The 16040-nt window shown below is 34.1% G+C and overlaps 1 long non-coding RNA gene across 2 annotated transcripts in view; it reads right to left on the reverse strand.

The window, feature by feature from the left end:
* Window positions 1-1121: 1121 nt before the first annotated feature.
* The window catches only part of LOC104001852 (uncharacterized), a 47478-nt gene continuing 32559 nt past the window's right edge, over window positions 1122-16040 (reverse strand). For both annotated transcript variants that reach the window (XR_008538823.2, XR_008538821.2), the window contains exon 5: window positions 1122-1208. This is a non-coding gene — a long non-coding RNA (uncharacterized LOC104001852). The remainder of the gene's footprint in view (window positions 1209-16040) is intronic.

Genomic DNA, 16040 nt, shown 5'->3' on the forward strand with positions numbered 1-16040 from the left:
TGAAACCAAAAACCACCAAACAAAAAATAATAATTGTAAGTAATGACTAAAGACAATATGCATGAGAAGAAGGTGTGGGAATACCTTTCCATCCCTCCAAGTCTTTTCCTGCCTAATTAGGACGCACTATGGAAGATTAATAAAATATTTAAAATCTAAGTTTTATATGCATCTCCATTACTTAAATAAAGGAGTCAGTCTCGAAACAGCTCCGCTTTATACTCAGATGTTTACACAATTTATGGTATATTTCCACAAAGTATGCCTCGAAATTTTATGATTCCAAGTTTGTTTGCAATAGTTCTGTATAAAGTATATTCTGGTGAGAACTTCAAGATATACAAAAAAAAACTCCCCAAGTGGCAATTAGATATACAAAAAATATCTCCCCAAGTGGCATGTTGTTATTCTAAATAAAATAATATTATCTATTTCAAAAAATGATTCTTCTCATTTATTGCTTAAAAGGTTCAAATCAGTCTGTCTAGAGCTCAAAAAGCTATGGGCTATGAGTACATTAGAAAGAAAACCATATTACTATTAGTTGAAATAATGAATATTTTATGACCAGGAAGAAATGTTCAGTGACTTGCAAAAATCAGACTTGGAAGCAGTCTCCGGTGGAGGCAAGTCAGATCCTAAAGCCAATGAATAACACGATTAACATGATAAGCATGGATCTATCGCTTATGAGATATGAACCACAAAAGATATATAAATATAATTTCAAGTACTCTACCTTCAGGGATCATTCTATAATTCATTATAAATATGATTTCATCCCATGTTCATCCTATCATGAGTGCACACAGAAGATGGTGGATCAGAAAAGCAAACAACATAATTGAGTTCTCTGCATTGAGAACTTGGTTGCTCAGAAAATGAGTTAAACAATTGAATAACTATGGGTATAGAGATAAAATGGAACTTGAGCACCATTGATCAAAGGGTTTGAGAAGGACATTTATGTAAATCAAATTCTATTGTTTTTCCTGTAAGTAACATGAGGTTCAGAAGACTCCTTCAGAAATAATCCAAACACTAAAATCCAAAATGTGGTAGAGAACTTAAAGCAGCAGTCAGGATTTCACTGAGGGTGACTCTTCATTTATCTTTGTTTGCTGCCAGTCCTGTCTCTGTGCCATATGTGTTCCTTAGAAAACTAGGGATAGAGTTTTCATTCTTTTTCTAAGTTTCCATTAGATTTCCTGGAGGAAGAAAAATACATTTACTTTAATGAAGAAAATTCTAGACTAGGTAACTAAATTTTATTTTCTTCTTTCAAGACACAGTAGGAAAATATGTGTTTTATTTTATTTATTATTGACACCAATGTTGTTGAAGGAATGATACCAATATCTTTATAATTGTTTTTATTAAAAATTAAGTAACAAAAAGGATAAGATTATTGTGCTTTACTTGCCCAGGTGGCCACAGCAAACATATAACATTAGCATTGAATAACACATACATATGGCATCAAAATACAAGATACAAGTATGCCTCAGAGATATTTCAGGTTCAGTTCTGGACTACCACAATAAAGTTAACATAATAAAGTGAGTCACATTAATTTTTTTGGTATCTCGGTGTACATAAAAGTTATGTTTATACTTACTGTAGTCTTTTAAGTATGCAATAACATTTTGTATAATGGAAAATAGATACTTTAAATAAAAACATACTTTGTTGGTTAAAAAAAACAAAACACGCTAATAAAGTGAGCATATGCTGTTTGAAAAATGGCACTGATAGAGTTGCTCAATGCAGGGTTTCCATGAAACTTTAATTTGTAAAAGTGGACACTCTTCCAAGCACAATAAAATGAAGCACAATAAAACAAGGTATGCCTGTACTTAGACTAACTCATTGCCTCAGAAAATAATGTATTAAATGTAATTTGGAGAGAAGCACTTCCAGAATGGCAGAGGAAGGTTTTTCATGAACGCTCTCTCCAGTGAAACAACTACTAACTTCTGAAAATTAATAATACATTTCTGAAATTGTCCTATAAGCAAACAACAAATGAAGAATATTTGTTCAATAATGAAACTTTGATGATAAAATATTCATTTGTTCTTACTAAATCTCGTAAAAACAATTAGAGTGTGTGAGTGTTGAGCCACTTCCTTCCTTCTCAGGCAGTGTGATGGAAGCTATACTTTGGGTAGGTATAAGTCTGAAGACAGGGCTTTCTGTCTCCAGCAGCTGCCAATATAATAGTTTATTTCTGGTGAAAGAAGAAAACAAGAATTTCTTATCTCCTTCCCCAGATTTGTGCTGCAGCTTTATTCCAGGCAAGCAGAGCAGGATACAGCAGAGCAGTCTGCTTTCATCTACCCAGACCCTAGTCTACCCTCCTAGTGTGAAAGACTATACCAGCTGTGGCAGGTTGAGAATCCCAGAGATGAATCCCTATCGCAACTTGCTCATATGGCAGTTTTTCTATGTTTGGAAGAGCAAGTCAAGTAACTGGGTTATCATCCATGTCAGTACCCTGCTTTCAGAGTATCAGCATCACTGAGACAAAGGGGCCACTGTCCATGCACCCAGTTCTGGGGCAGTAACACATTGGTTCTTCCCAAGTGGAGCATTAGGCCATAATTGCAAATAAATCTGCATTTTTTCATATAGTAATTAACTTCATTTGGAGCAGATCTTGGGAAACTCCAAGCCTAAGGACATAGTCAGAAAATGGAGATGTTGGTGGTAAGTAATTAAGAGGAGACTGACAGGTCCCTAAGAGCACCAAGAGAAATTATAGACTAGCCAGCTGTTTATCAGAGAAAATGAAAGGAAATGCAGTTAAAAAGAACCTTCTTAGCATTGGAGTAAGGCCCAAAGACTACCTCTGCAAAGGAGATTGACTTAATTGAACAGTTGTGTAACATTTTATGCACCAGGGCATTGTCAAAGACAACACAGCAATCAACTAATAATCATTACAGAAAAATAACTGGCTGTAACACTAGAAAAGTCTAACCAGGCAAAAAGTCATCCACAACGTATGGGGTATCAGGAAGGTGGTGCAACGTCTGAGGCGCAACATCATTGGCTTGATATTGCAAAGGATGGATACTGCACTGAAAGAATCTATTAAAATCATAAAGAAACAAAGAAGACATAACAAATAGTTTCTAATGAAAAATCAAGAGACATTGAAAAAGAACACAGGAAAGTGTGACTCATACACAGAAATATAAATCAAGCAACACACTGTCTTTGAAGTGGTCAAAATGTTGTACTTAACAGAACAAAAGAGTTTGAAGGCTATTCCTAATCCATTAAATAACTAAAGGCTGAAAACTTCCAAATTTCCTGAAAACTTTGATGTGTACAGTCAAGCTGCTCAAGTAACTCCAAGGGGGATATCATAAAGTGATCCACAAGGCACACTTTATAGTGAAAATATGAAAGACAAAGAGAATCAGAAAATCTTGAAAGCAGCAAATGACAAATGCCTTGTCACATACAACGAACTTTAAAGTAACAGCTGATTTCTCACAGAAACAATGGAGTCCAAAAGGCAGTGGTATGACAAATGCAAAAAGATGACAGACAAAATTCCTGTCAGAATAGAATCTTACATCTGATAACAGCAACTAAGAGTTTTCACTGCTACTGGGTATGTCATATTAAAAATAATTGTTTGAGTCCAAAGCAAGTGACATCGGATGATAATCTGAATCAACATAGAAATGCAAGTGATTCTAGATGATAATCCACATAGAATCCACATAGAAGGTCAAAGAGTTACAGAAAAGATAGTTGTGTAGATAATTGTAGGAGACATTCTGATTGCATATTTCTTATTTTTCTTCTTAACTTATTTAAAAAGCAATTATATATAACAATGTGCATATATTTGTATGCTAAGGCAATAACACATACAATATGTGTTTGACAACTTATATCCTAATGAAGACAAGTTAGACCAAGTTGTATTGGTGGAAGAAAACTACACAAGTTAGTAAGAGGGAATACAAAGAAAAATATATAAACATTATATCTGTAAATGCCCACATTTAAAAGGTATCTAAAATATACAAAATAACATTCCAACTTAAGAGACTGGAAAATACAATGACAAACTAAACCTCAAGTCACCAGATATAATGAAATAATAAAGATGATAACAAGAGCAAGATGAATATTAAATGGAGATTAGGAAAAACTACTAGAGAATAGCTTTTAAAAATCAATAATTGGCTTCTTGAAAAAAATCAGCAAAATAGATAAACATAATCCAGAGAGAGAGAGAGAAATAAGACTCAAATTACTAAAATAATAAATAAAAGACATCCTTTATATTTAGGTGAGTTAATCACTACTGACTTTACCTAAAAGAAAAGAAGTATATGTGAATACTATGAGTAATTATAAAACAGAAAATTAGATGTTAATTGAAATGTATAAAAATCCATAGAAAGATGTACATTACTAAAGCTTAGTCAAGAAGAAATAGGCAATAATAACACAAATACAACAATAAAATTGAATTAATAGTTTTAATACTTTCCGTATAAAAAGTCCAAACCAGGTAGTGTCACTGCTGAATGCTACTAAACATTCAAAAAGTATTAATAACAAGTCTTCATAAACTCATTCAAAAACTAGAAAAAAATGAGCTATTTTATAATTAATTCTGTGAGGCCAGCATTAGCCTGATAATAAAATCAAAGACATTCCAAGAAGTTAAAACTGCAGACCATGATCTCTTGTAAATATATACACAAACAGCCCTTAACAAAATACTAGCAAATCTAATCCAGCAGCATATCAAAAGAATTACATATCATGACCAAGTATGATTTATCCCAGCAATTCAAGTTTGATTTTACATACAGAAATCAATGTATCATATTGATATAATAAAGGTATTTATCAATCACATTATTATCTCACAGAAACATAATAAGCATTTGAGACTTAGTATCCATTTTTAGACAAAACACTCAACTAATTTGGAATGTTCAACATCATAAAGGGCATCCATAAACAAAATCATCCATAACCTCATACTTAATGTGAAAGGCTAAAGGCTTTCCTCTAAGATAAGAAACAAGAAAAGGATGTCCTCTTTTACCACTTGTATTTAACATTGCGCTAGAGGTTTTAGCCACAACAATTAGGCAAGTGAAAGAAATAGCAGGTATTTAGATTAGAAAGGATAAACTAAAACTAGCTTTATTTCAGATGATAAGTTTTCTTATAAAAAAATTCTAAGAAATCCAACAAAAATTTGGAACTAATATTCTCAACAAGGTTGAGTCTCCGTACTCCTTAGTTCGGCTAGGTCTGAGTTCTTGTTCCACAACCAAGAACAATAAGACACGCAGACACCGGAGAGTGAGTAAGGCAGCGTAGGATTTATTAAGCAACAGAAAAGCTCTCAGCAGTGAGAGGGGACCCCAAGAGAGTTGCCAGAAGTGGGGCTGAATTCTGGGTCTTTTATGTGGCAAAGACAAGTAAGTCCTCTGTGGGTTCTATACTAAGAGGACAGGTAAAGTTCCCCCATAAGAGTGCTGCATTTGCACATGCCTGGGATTGGCTATAGCTACCCCATCTTGGTTATTACCCATGATTATGAGTACCTAAATGAAACCCACAGGGAACTAAAACCACAAAACTAATGTCATGTTAATGATATTATAATGAGGAATTATCTGGGTTAAGTTAAAGACATTTCAGTTCATTTATTGTCCCTGCACTTAGGTTGGGACAGTCCCTTCCGAGCAAACATCCTAGCTAGAGAAAGTTCTTAGCTACATTTCTTTTCACTAACTACAAGGGTGGTGCAGGTGCGGTTCCACAGATGTATTTCCTCTCCTGAGACCCTCCCTCTCTAGCTGCCTAGCTGGCTTCTAACTGCCTCCTCTCTCAGTAGAATATACAATATAGAAAAATCAATTGTATTTCCATACAAAAGCAGTAAACAATCAAAAAATAAAATTTAAAACATAATTTTATTTATAAGATAATCAAAAAGAATACAATACTCAGTGATAAATTTAGCTATAAGAGTGTAAAACATGCATTCTGAAAGCTACAAAACATTACTGAGAAAAATTAAAGAAGGCCTAAATAAATGGAAAGACATCCCTTATTCATGGATTAGAAGACTTAAGCTTAGGAGAAATCATTGTGATTGTATGAAAACCTGAAAAATAATTGAAATAAGTATGAAGAAATAAAGAATGGGAAGAGATAGAAAGAGCCATTAGATAGATTATCTCAATTGAGTTAAAACATTAAGTAGAACATTAACATAACTTCAAAGATAGAAGACTGAGAGAAGACTACATGTACAATTTAACAGCAAAAAGCCTCAAATTGAGCTATGTATCTTAATTAACATTCTCTTGTAAACATAATGAATAAATTAGCTCTTTTTATTATAATGGAAAATTAATGAAAATTTTGCTCATCGTAACAAGGATTTGCTCTAGTGAAGAGACAGTGCTCAGTGTGGAACCTATTATTTTTCTTTTAATTTCTTCCTTGTAGTTAACTTTTTAAATCATATCTTTCAAGATACAAAGACAAAAAATTAGTTTTAAAATTAATACTTCAAAATTTTCTATTCAAATGATGATTATTATGAAAAAATATGGTGGTAAATGTTCAGGTTCTATGATTCTAACAACAAATATACTTTAACTGTATTGTCTATGATTAAAGAAACTGAATAATAATATCTTATTTTCTTTGAATCACCGTAACAGAGTATTATAGACTGGTGGATTCAAAGCAGTTCTGGAGTCTGGGAAGTCCAAGATCAAGGTCCTGGTAGATTTGGTGTATGGTTGAGGGCCCACTTCCTCATTGACAGCCTTCTCTTCGCTCTAACCTCACATGACAGAAGGTGCCAGGGGTCTCTCTCAAGCCTCTTTTATAAAAGTACTAATCTAATTCATGAAAGTTCTGCCGCATAACCTAACCAAAGGCTCCAGCTCCTAAAACCATTACCTTGGGGATGAAGATGAGGATTTCAATGTATGCACTTGAGGAGACTTAAACATTCAGACCACAGTAGTCAGATAAATATTTTAAAAACTCAAACATAGGTAGGTTAAAACCATTAGGTAGAACAAAACAGTTATTATATTAGTGGTTCTTTAGAATTCTCTTTTTTAGTTGTACTAGCTCACTTGACAGTGTCTTTTCTTTTTATATATTAGTATTGCAACAGTGTCTGAGAAATTAAAATATTGTAATTGTTATTTTAGTCATTCATTATCCTTGCATTTTAACATTGCTAACAAAGTGACTTTGTCTTAATTGGTCAATTAATAACCCCTTTGTATTATTAAGTAATATGTACCTACTGCAAAGGTTACAGAAAACACATATAAATAGAATTTTTAAAAGTACAAATGAATCACCCTACCTAGACTTAGTCAGTAATCATATGTTGCTTTATTTTCTTTCAGCATAATTTCTGTAGAGTCTTGCCTCATGTATTTTCCAGAACACCTGGATATATGTGTATGTCTGTGTCTGTACATTAGAAGGAAACTTTATTGCATAATTATTAATCAGTTTGATCTAAATTTAATTAGAATGTTATTGAGTCATATTTCAGCTTTTTCATACTCTTATATATTTTTCTAATAGTAAAAATCATAGCTTAAGTACACATTCCATCCCAACTCTCTTTTGTGCCAGCTTCCTAGAGTGACAGTGTGCTTGTAATTTTACACCTAACATCTACTTTAACTTTTGACAAATGTGTTTATAAAAATATTTGCATATTAAAGGCAATTATTAGACAAAGAAGATGTTAAAGGCAGTCAAACTGCAACAAAGAAGGAAAACAGATTACCATAAGGCAATCACATGAAAGAAAGTGCAGTATATTGGCTCATTCGCTAAAATAAAAGATGGCTGAACCTGAACAGTACAGATTGAAAAACTGTTACAGAAAGGACATCACTAAACTTAATTGTTCTGAATTTATGTTTCTATTAAATCAGAAATCACTTAATAAGTATAATAGGACTTCAGCTAATAAATGAGAATGATAGTCTTCTTGATGGGATTCTGTAATTTTGTATAGTAGCAAACCTCTAAGGAAAACATTTTTTGAGTAATTAGAATTTTTCTAGGTTAAATGCTCTCAAGAGTGACATAAGAAAGGCTTCTGTTTATTAACTGGAAAGAGAGGGTGACATCTGATTGATATGTATCAGAATGGTGATCTAAACACACAGAAAAGCATACAAGTCTTCTCAAGTGATTTTTAAACAATATGATCTTACTGTATATCCCTAATGTAATATAAGGGTGAAGAAAAAAACTACAAAGAAATTCTAAAGTTTTCTCAGCAGTCTTTTATTATTGATATTTTAATTATAGTTTAATAAACACTTCATAAGTGATGTTGCATGACATGATAAGTAAATCTATTCATGTTATTAATGATCACATAAGTTGGTATATGTTAAAAGGACTACAGATAAATTAAATAATTTCTACATACTCAATTTAATTTTAAATTGCTTTATTTATCTGTCTAATTGTCTGTGAATTTTAAAAGGTGTATTTTTTTCCAAACCTTTTTCATGGACGAGGTTTAGATGCAAAAATACCCCAATAGAAATAAATACATGTAGTTTACAGATTTTGTTTCATAGTATAATTTTCCCCTAATAAGATCTAACATTGCTAGGATAAATGGTTTATGCCAGTTCTGGGCCATAAGAGTTCCAGAAAAGCCTTTAGCACCTTGGCCTAGAGAACAAGGAAGGCTCAGATGAAAGAAGGTTTAAAAAGGATCCAGAGGCAAGCTTCTTGGTACTCAAAACACATATTTAAGCATTAGATAATTCTAATGTATTGTAAAATATTTAAAAATATAAACCAATGAGTCTATAGTAATATCCAAAAATGGGCTAATAAAGACTCATTTTAAACCATTTGACGCATCTATGACACCACATGTTTACTCAGAAGATTCATTGTTGGAGGAAATAAGCATGCATTCCGCATTTAAGAAAGATCATATTTGATGTAGGATATCACGTGCTTAAAAAAGATCGTCAGCTAATCATATAAAAGAAATGATTAGACTAGAAAGTTATGACTATAAAATTTCACACAAAATAGCCACTGGAATTAATATGGAAAAATCCAGAGAAAAACATAGTTCACATCCCTTCAATGTATGTTAGAGCAGAGATTACTTTCTAAGTACAAAAAAAAGTCCATTTACATTAGAGACAACTTGAGCCACCATTTTAATCAAATGATCATACATTAGCATCATTAACATTGAGATTCTGATACTATGTAATATTTGAGGTGTTGCAACATAAGGTGACTTGTAACATCTATGGAGTTATTACCAAAAAATTATACCTGAATTTAATGAAATAATTAGATGTATATTTCTCTTTATAAGAATATAGGGGGCCAGGTGTGATGGCTCACACCTGTAATTCCAGCACCTCTGGAGGCCAAGGCGGGCTGATCACCTGAGGTCAGGAGTTCGAGACCAGACTGGTCAACATGGTGAAACCCTGTTTCTACTAAAAATACAAAAATTAGCCAGGTGTGGTGGCGGGCGCCTGTAGTCCCAGCTACTCGGGAGGCTGAGGCAGGAGAATTGCTTGAACCTGGGAGGCAGAGATTGCAGTGAGCCGAGATCATGCCATTGCACTCCAGCCTGGGCAACAGAGCAAGCCTCAGTCTCAAAAGAAAAAAATAGGGATAAAAGAAAACAAATTAATTGAACTGAAGCAATCTATATGGTAGATTTTAATTGCTGACCTGTTTTGTCATCAATTACAAAATTAAATTAATTTTTTTATTTCAAGTGAAGCTGTCTCATTTAATAAACCCCAAAACAGTGATCTCTTCATGACTTTCTTTCATCTATTTATATTTTTATCATTATTATCTTAATTTATAATCACTCAAGATTATATGAGTTCAGAAATGGGAGGCCATAGTCTGGTATTTATCTAAAAAGAAGTAAAGGAAACAAAGAATAGAAGAAAGCAAGGAAGGAAGACAAAAAGACAAGGTGAAATCAATAAGTTTATACATCAATAAAGGTTTAGGAGAAATATGATAATTAAGATTAAGATGTAAAGAGAGAGAATGTAATTATGGTGCACGTTTTCTGTTTTCTCGTTGTACAAAACAGGCCATTGATTCATATTCATATTCATATGTAGAAGTATTTTAATGACCATGATCATTATATAGAGTCATAAAATTGGTAAGTACTTATTTTTCAACTTAATGACAATTTAAAATACTGAGAAAAAGGAGAACATGGTAGGATTTTTTCCTTATGACCGATAAAATCTTGTCTAAAAATCTGTTAAACTGATTTTTCTTCAAGACCTAAGAAAACAAACTAAAATATCCTTGTATTAGTTTGTTGTCACACTGTATTAAAGATAATATCCAAACTGCATAATTTATAAAGGAAAGAGGTTTAATTCACTCACAGTTCCGCATGCCTGGGGAAGCCTCAGGAAACTTGCAATCATGGTGGCAAGTGGGAGGCGAAGGGGAAGCAAGGCATGTCTTATATGGCAGCAGGCAAGACAGAAGAGCACAGTGGGGAACTGCCAAGCACATTTTAAACACATCAGATCTTGTGAGTACTTGCTCACTATCATGAGAACAGCATGGGGGAAACCACCCCCACGATCCAATCACCACCCATCACATCTGTCAATTGACACATGGGGATTACAATTTGAGATGAGATTTGGGTGGGGACACAGAGCCAAACCATATCAATCATTTTCTTATAAAATGTAATTGAATATTGCAAGTCAAATTTCTGTCTTTATAGGTAATTAATTTGTTATTATAGCACTAGGCTTTAAAATTCATAGCTATACATACACATTAACCTCCTGTTGATCTTGCCAATGATCATATTTCCTGACAGGAGGAGTAATTCTTTCCACTATAGGAAACACCCAAGCCAGGCAAGCCAAAGAGCAAAACCTAAAGTGAAAAATCACCATGACATTTTTCAATAGTAGGGTCTATTTGTGCCTGAACACAGTTCTATTTTGGAGATTTCCAGGTGATCGTAGCCAATTAAGTTATCTTTTTTTTTTTTTTTTTTCCTGCATGGAGTTGAATTTTGGTCACTAGTACTAGCAGAATCCTGACTACAAAAATCAAGCCGTACAGATTTTAGTAAAAATTTCTGGGAGAGTTCCAAAATATGGAAAGGCTAATATCAATTGGTCTGGGAGACTAACTAATTTAAAAAAAAAAGAAGAAGAAGCATAAGAGGAAGATGAAATAGCCTGGTTATCAAAGAGTATTTTGGAGTATATGTAGGGAAGATAATGATTCAATGTAATATTTTAACTTCAATTTTGCAACATTGAGTGTGACATAACCCTATCTTCTGTAACCCTCATTGCAGTCCACAGTGGCAAAATTGATTCTGGGGAAGAAATAATTCACCTTGAAAGAATAATTATTAATAAAAATTGTGATATATGACCTATTTTGGGAAACATGTTAGGACTGGTTGCAATACTGTTAAAAAATTACTAAACAGAAATGGAGTCAGGGTGGTTAGAAAATGTTTCATGATTACCATTCTTATATTAAAACAAAAAAGGAAGCAGGAACAAACATATATTTAAATACCTCTGAAGGAAACTAATTGTAAAGCAGAGATATTCAGTGTTTGAAAAAGCCCATTATGATTAAACTCACAAAATGAGAACATTTGCTGTGAAGGTTAATGTACTATCTATTACTTATTCAAATGCATTTAGCCATTGTCACAGATTTTGGAATTGAGCTAGATATATCATACACAGGAGAATACGTTACTTTGAAATACCCCTACACTTCAGAAAAGATAAGGGTGAAATCCAAGGTAAGACTCCTTTTATGCTATTTGTTGTTCTGTACTAGGAGCAGGAGGAGTTTTGCATATTCATATCATTGTGTGCATGAATATTAAAAGAGACTTTTACATTGATATCTTATTTCCTCCAGCAAAGTCAAAAAGGAAAATTTGAAAATAGTTAGTATTTAGCTTCTATGTTGATCATTACCAGAGAAGGTTATTATTATCTGACATTGAACCAAGACATGCCTTTTTAACATTCTGTACCATTGTCATAGCCAGTTGAAAAGCATAAAAGAACAAAACCGTAAGGATAAATAATAAAAGAAAATAAATGCAGAAAAGGATAAAAGAGCTGTTTCTTATGTTAGATTTTACTTCTAAAACATTGTCTCCTAACCTTTATTAAAGCAAATAATTAACATGAACCATATGCAGGGAGAACTCAGTAGTAGCACATGAAGTACAGTTTTATAAATCTAGTATGAAGGATATTGTACACTTAATATTTAAAGAGCTTAGCTTTTCAGTCTCAGAATATATCACTGTAGCAGAATATATTTCTTAAAAATCAGGCAACCTGGGTCTCCTTAATGTTGTTTTTTTTATTTAAAAATTATTTTAATCATACTGAGAGAATTGCAGCTTACCTGTCTTTTACAATACCAGAAAAATAATTAGTTTCAGTAAAGCACTTTGAACAACTTTCTATTTGGAAAAATTTGTTGCACAGTCACTAAAAATGCTGATATATTGCAGCTTAGAAGGTGAAATTTATCTTAGATAGTACTGATAAAGCAGCAGAAAATGACATTACCTTAAACTTGCTTCACTGGTTCCCATCAAAAGAGTCTTAAGGGGATTTAAGGTAACTCTCAATCTTACCATCCTTTCTAGGAGAAAATCTGTCAGAACTCTGTCGTGACTTAGATACATGTTCCCCTTCCTGAGGAAAGTTCCCTGACTGCTCAGTAATGCAAGTCCCAAGTGGAGTCATAAATCTTATTTGGACAGTAAAGTTGTAGTCTGAACCAAGAAGATTTGGAATGTGTGTTCCTTTGAGCTGGAGTATTCTATAGTTATGCACTTTATTTTATTTTGTATTATGGGAACTGTTGACACAAATGTGTTTACATATATACATATTTTATCCAAAAAAAAAAAATCTGAAAAAAGAAGGACTCCCAATATTTATAAAGAAGTGATGGGAAATTATTAGTAGTAATTACCCAACACCATTTGAAACTCAAATTTTTAAGACAAAATGTTGATAACAAGAGACACTAAGGAAAAAATGGTTCTGTTAGAACAGGCCAGACACTTGAGGCTCATCTGAAGGGCATTGGATCTTGATCAACGGTTGTTAGAATAAGTTTCGGAAAATTTTAGTTGCCTTTAAATGACACAGGATTCTTGGACAAAAAAGAAAAAAATCTTTTAGGAAGAGTTGGTCTTTGTAACTCCATTTTATTCTGTCTTGCATGAAGTATAGTGTGCATGGCACACTCAGCAGATCCCACAGAATTCCAAACCTAACCCTATTTATAATATTTCCGCACATTGAATGAGTTCAGGAATGTGTTTGTAGTGAAGAGAGATACTGATGGTTAACAGATTTCTAGGGTATGTCGACCTAATGGAAAAGAGTGAGGCAAAATGAATACAGGTAGAGAGCTTATTTGGGCCAAGTTTGAGGACTGCAACCAGGAGCATAGATACAATTTGCCCTGAATATAAACTCCAGTTAGCAGCAGTTAACAAATAGGTCTTTAAAGGGAAAGTTCCTAGGTTGTTTACCAAGAATTCACATCAAAATAACACAAGATGTTGATTGACTATATATTATTCTTTGTATCACAAATTCAGAAGCATGAAGATAATGGTGAGTGAGGCAACTAGTCAAAAACAAAATGCCTTTAAACAGTTGCCCCCAGGCATGAGTGGTAGAAGGAGGGGTGAACAAATCCTCATACTCATGTCTCTCTGGGCCTGATGAATTTTCCATACTTCACAGAGCTCAGACTGCTCTGAGCTATTTTTTCTTTTCTTAGTTGAATGACATAATTATCTAGCATAATTATCGTTAATGTAAAAAGAAAGATTATTTGGTCCTGCTGAATCCCTATGTGTTTCCACAGCCCAAGTTGGTGAAGGTGTAGCCATTGCATAGTGGGTTTGCCATCAGAAATTGGCTGACATGGATATTAGCACTGCATAGTGTTCAGTTACATAGGTAAAAGTTAATTGCCCTGCTGAGTTTCTAGTCTCCAGGGATTCACCAATTTTTTCTGTCCAAAAATTAAATTTAAGAAACACCAAACAAATATGTACGTATATAGCATATCACAATGAGCTCAGAGACACAATACAGAATGCAATTATCCACAACTGAGAAGTCATGTAATCTTTTAGTATTGCTGAGATTTTTATCTATTGTAGCTGTTTTCTTCAAGTTTCTATGACTTTTGTCTATTTTCCTTTTTGTTATATATTGCAGTATTCTCTTAAGGTTAATACCTTTAACAAAATGAATTTTTAAATATTTTATTATTATAATTTATTTCCAAGCAGTATCCTTAGAAAATACTGATTAAAAAGGTTTTGAAAGTGAGTTACAGTGTCATTCATGTCATATTTACCCAATCAAGAAGTCAGTAACTATATTTGAAAACCTGCAAGAACACAAATATCTGGAAACAATTATTCTCTGAGTGCTTTGGGTTTAACTAAAAAACAAAATAAAACAAAAATAAGCCCCCCCCACACACACACACTTTTAACATATTATCTTGCAATGAGATTTTTGTTGTCATAGAAGAAAAGGTATTGATATGGTTTGGCTCTGTGTCCTCACCCAATTCTCATGTGAAATTGTAACCCCTAAAGTTGTAGGAGAGGCCTGGTGGGAGGTGATTGGATCATGGGTGCAGACTTGTGCTTGTGATAGTAAGTTAGTTATCAAGATATCTGGTTGTTTAACAGTGTGTAACACTTCCCTCCTCACTATCTCTCTCTCTCCTGCAAGCCATGTGCTTGCTTCCTATTCACCTTTTGTCATGATTGTAAGTTTCCTGAGGCCTCCCCAGAAGCAGAACCCTATAGAGACTGCAGAAGTATAAACTGATTCATCTTTTTCTTACAAATTACCCAGTCTCAGGTAGTTTTTTATAGCAGTTTGAGAATGAACTAACACAGAAAATTGGTACCAGAGAAATGGGGCATTGCTGTAAAGATACCTGAAAGTGTGGAAGTGACTTTGGAACTGGGTAACAGGCAGAGGTTGGAACAGTTTGAAGGGCTCAGAAGAAGACAGGAAGATGAGGGAAAGTTTGGAACTTCCTAGAGACTTGTTAAATTTTTCTGACTAAAATGCTGATAGTGATATGGACAGCAAAGTCCAGGCTGAAAAGATCTCAGATGGAGATGAGGAGCTTATTGGGAACTGGAGTAAAGGTCTCTCTTGCTATGCTTTAGCAAAGACATTCATGGCATTTTTGCCCCTGCCCTAGAGATCTGTGTGACTTTGAGCTTGAGAGAGATGATTTAGAATATCTGGTGAAAGAAATTCCTAGGCAGCAGAGCATTCAAGAGGTAGCCTGCCTGGTACTAACAGTATATGCTTACATTCGTGAGCATAAAAATTTGGAAAATTTGCAGCCTGGCCATGTGGTAGAAAAGAAAACCCATTTTGTGGGGAGGAATTCAAGCCAGCTGCAGAAATTTGCATAAGTAAGGAAGAGTCAAATCTTACTAGCCAAGACCATGGGGAAAATATCTCCAAGGCATTTTAGAGATCTTCGCAGCAGGCCTTCCTATTACAGGCCTGGAGGCCCAGGAGGGAAAAATGGTTTCATGAGCCAGGCCCAGTGTCCTGCTACTCTGTGCAGCCTCAGGACACAGCACCATGCATCCCAGACACTCCAGCTTCAGCTATAGCTACAAGGGCCCCAGATAAATCCCAGGCTGTTGCTTCAGAGGGTGCAAGACCCATGCCTAGGTGGCTTCCATGTAGAGTTAATCCTGAGAAGTGCAGAGGGCAAGAGTTAAGGCTGAGGAGCCTCTGCTGAGATTTCAGAGGATGTATGGAAACACCTGGATGTCCAGGTATTCACCTGCTGCAGGGATGGATCCCTCATGAAGAACCCCTATTAGAGCAGTGCGGAGGGGAAATGTGGGGTTGGAGTCCTCTCACAGATTC

The sequence above is a fragment of the Pan troglodytes genome, chromosome 14 (genome assembly GCF_028858775.2).
Source record: "Pan troglodytes isolate AG18354 chromosome 14, NHGRI_mPanTro3-v2.0_pri, whole genome shotgun sequence".
Lineage (NCBI taxonomy): Eukaryota > Metazoa > Chordata > Mammalia > Primates > Hominidae > Pan > Pan troglodytes.